Source organism: Musca vetustissima, unplaced genomic scaffold, assembly GCF_032173495.1.
Source record: "Musca vetustissima isolate MV318-11 ecotype Yass unplaced genomic scaffold, APGP_CSIRO_Mvet_v1 utg66250, whole genome shotgun sequence".
Taxonomy (NCBI): domain Eukaryota; kingdom Metazoa; phylum Arthropoda; class Insecta; order Diptera; family Muscidae; genus Musca; species Musca vetustissima.
In genome coordinates, this window is record NW_026885843.1 from 24742 (window position 1) to 28646 (window position 3905).

At 36.3% G+C, this 3905-nt stretch overlaps 1 long non-coding RNA gene across 1 annotated transcript; it reads right to left on the reverse strand.

The window, feature by feature from the left end:
* Positions 1–1112: 1112 nt before the first annotated feature.
* On the reverse strand, positions 1113–2213 carry LOC133333150 (uncharacterized). The gene is made up of 2 exons (XR_009754441.1): positions 1841–2213; positions 1113–1759 (listed from the first exon to the last, which is right to left on the reverse strand). It is a non-coding gene; the product is annotated as an uncharacterized LOC133333150 (long non-coding RNA).
* Between the last annotated feature and the right edge of the window lie 1692 nt (positions 2214–3905).

The window sequence follows — 3905 nt, forward strand, 5'->3', positions numbered from 1 at the left end:
TATATATGGGAGCTATATCTAAATCTGGACCGATTTTCTCGAAACTTGGCAGACATCATTCTAGGCTCAATTCAGTACGTTATGCCAAATTTCGTGCAAATCGAAAGATATATAGCGACTTTGGTGCATCATTTACATGAAATCGGACGAAACTATATATGGGAGCTATATAGAAATCTGGACCGATTTTCTTGAAACTTGGCAGACATCTTTCTAGGCTCAACTCAGTACGTTATGCCAAATTTCGTGCAAATCGAAAGATATATAGCGACTTTGGTGTACCATTTACATGAAATCGGACGAAACTATATATGGGAGCTATATCTAAATCTGGACCGATTTTCACGAAACTTGGCACACATCATTCTAGACCTAAATGATTAGGCTGTACCAAATTTCGTGCAAATCGAAAGATATATAGGGACCGTTTACATTAAATGGTTAAATATATATATGGGAGCTATATCTAAATCTGAACCGATTTTTCCCAATTTCAATAGGGTTCGTCCTTGGGCCAAATAAGTGACCTGTGCCAAATTTCATTCAAATCGGATCATAAATGCGACCTGTACTTTGTTTACAATTTAACATCTACAGACGGACAGACGGACGGACGGACATGCATAAATCGACTCAGAAAGTGATTCTATGCATATTCTCAAAAGGAACCATGTGTCTATCTCGTTTCCTTTTGCCTGTTACAAACATATGCACAAAGACATAATACCCTGTACCACAGAGTGGTGAAGGGTATAATAAAAATAATAGTAGGTTTATAAAACGTACTTTTTGATGTAATTCTGAATATATAGAATGCGTTAAAAAGCCGTTAAGTATAACCCCGGGGCAAATTTTTGGTCCGAAGCGAATAATCTTGGGATTTTTATATTTTACAAGGAACATAGCAACGAAGTGGACCTATGTCGACAATGTTTTCCAAGGATATTTTGCAACCCATAGGGCACAAGGAATACTGCCTTCATTTCTAAGCCACTCGTCCGACAGCTGTTAAAATTCCGCTCATTGCATTGTTTACAAGCGTACAAAAGCATTTTGGTGAAAAGTTTCCAGAAAAAAGTTATTCGTGATGGAATTCAAGCGTCATAACGTGATTTCTTTATATTTGGCTGGAAAACCACAATTGGCTATCGTTAGAGCACTCCAGCATTTAAATGTGAATAAATCTTTTGTGTCTCGTACCATCACTCGTTACAGTGACATTGGTAGCGTAGCCCAACGTCAAGGAAGTGGACGGAAGAAAACAGCAACATCAGCAGAAATGGTTCGAAAAGTAAAGAAGCGACTTGATCGAAGTGCGCGTCGCAGTGGCCGAAAAATGGCTCGTGAGCTGAACATATCCCAATATTCCATTCGGCAAATATTGAAAAATGAGGTCGGGGTAAAGCCATTAAATTCCAAAAAGTGAAAGATCTTACACCGCAACAGAAAGAAAATAGACTCAAAAGAGCTAAGGAGTTGCTTTGCTTGGCCGAAAGTGGTGAACTGTCGAATTTGGTTTTCTCCGATGAAAAAAAACATTCGTTTTCCAGCAGGTTGTAAACAAACAAAATGATCGTGTTTACTTGCCAAAGAGGTCTGCTGAAAATATGCATCTTCGGTTGGCCACCAGAACTCAAGCGCCGGCCATGGTGATGGCGTAGGCCGCCATAACAGCCGATGGTCGCTCTCCTCTCGTATTAACCGACCGTGGCATCAGAATAAATGCCGAATATTATCGCGAAAATATTCTGGAGGGTGCCTATTAAAGCCTTGGGCACGCAAAAATGTTGGCCGCAGACATTCCAACAAGACTCAGCACGCGCCGCCCAAGAATGGTTACAAAATAAGGTTCCTCGCTTCATTCCCTGCGCACAATGGCCACCAAAATCTCCAGATACCAATCCGTTGGACTATTGTGTCTGGAGTATGTTGGAAAGCAAGGTTGGCACTAAAAATACCAAAGTGTCGATCACCGCAAGCAAGCGCTTCGCCGGGAATGGGCCAAAATATCGGGCAGCGTGTGACGATTTCATTGGCCGTTTGAAGGCCATAATTCGTGCCAAAGATGACCCGTTCGAACAAATCTAAACTTATTCTAAAATTTAATGCTATTTCCGATATATTTTGCTTTCATTCAATAAAATTTAAAAACAATTGTTAAAATTATGGCGTTTGACTTTGTTGCACTTTTTTATCTCACCCTGCATAAAATGAGAGATAATTAGGTTGGAAAATGTGTCTAAAAATCCTGAAAATACCGAAAATGTGAACAGTTATATGGGTTTACCTGCTAAGATTCGGCCCCTTTTTCGAAATATTTAATAACTAAAATTCCATAACATTTATTTATTAATTTGTTTTAATTCTCAAACATGAATATTGATCAAGGGTTTAAAAATATAGATGACAATGATGACAAATTATAGGAATAGATGACATTGCTATGTCGACATAGAATTATATTTCGATCAAGAATATACACTGGTGGCCAAAATTAAAGCAAAACTTTCTCACGGTAATATTTTTTATGTCTTTAATATTTATCTTTAATTCTACCGAGAGCATAATATATCTCCACTCAAGTCGGATTCCAATTAATATTTTGCAAGAGCCAATCTGGCATTCCGATTCTTTTCAGAAATAAAAGAACTTTCTTGATAGTTTCCGCGCATGTAGGCCTTGGTCCAAGGACAAACCCTATAGAAATTGGAAAAAATCGGTTCAGATTTAGATAAAGCTCCCATATATATATTTTCGTCCGATTTTATTTAAATAGTGCACCAAACAGATTTAGATAAAGCTCCCATATATTTTTTTGATCGATTTTATTAAAATAGTGCACCAAACTCCCAATATTTGTCCGATTGGGACAAAATTTAGCACAGCATACTGACTTATGTTCAGACTGATGTATGCGAAGTTTTGTTAAAATCGGTTCAGATTTAGATGTAACTCCCATATATAGTTTCTTCTGATAGTTAAGTTTTTTTGAAATCGGTTCAAATTTAGATATAGGTCTTATATATATTTTCTTCCGATTTCATGTAAATGGTGCACCGAAGAGCCTATATTTGTTCGATTTACAATAAATTTGGCGGTTCAGATTTAGATAAAGCTCCCATATATATTTTCGTTCGATTTTATTTAAACAGTGCACCAAACAGATTTAGATAAAGCTCCCATATATATTTTCGTCCGATTTTATTTAAATAGTGCACCAAACTCCCAATATTTGTCCGATTGGGACAAAATTTAGCACAGCATACTGACTTATGTTCAGACTGATGTATGCGAAGTTTTGTTAAAATCGGTTCAGATTTAGATGTAACTCCCATATATAGTTTCTTCTGATAGTTAAGTTTTGTTAAGTTTTTTTGAAATCGGTTCAAATTTAGATATAGGTCTTATATATATTTTCTTCCGATTTCATGTAAATGGTGCACCGAAGAGCCTATATTTGTTCGATTTACAATAAATTTGGCGGTTCAGATTTAGATAAAGCTCCCATATATATTTTCGTTCGATTTTATTTAAACAGTGCACCAAACAGATTTAGATAAAGCTCCCATATATATTTTCGTCCGATTTTATTTAAATAGTGCACCAAACTCCCAATATTTCTCCGATTGGGACAAAATTTAGCACAGCATACTGACTTATGTTCAGACTGATGTATGCGAAGTTTTGTTAAAATCGGTTCAGATTTAGATGTAACTCCCATATATAGTTTCTTCTGATAGTTAAGTTTTGTTAAGTTTTTTTGAAATCGGTTCAAATTTAGATATAGGTCTTAAATATATTTTCTTCCGATTTCATGTAAATGGTGCACCGAAGAGCCTATGTTTGTTCGATTTACAAGAAATTTGGCAGAGGGTATTAAATTGAGTTCAGTGTAATGTGGATAA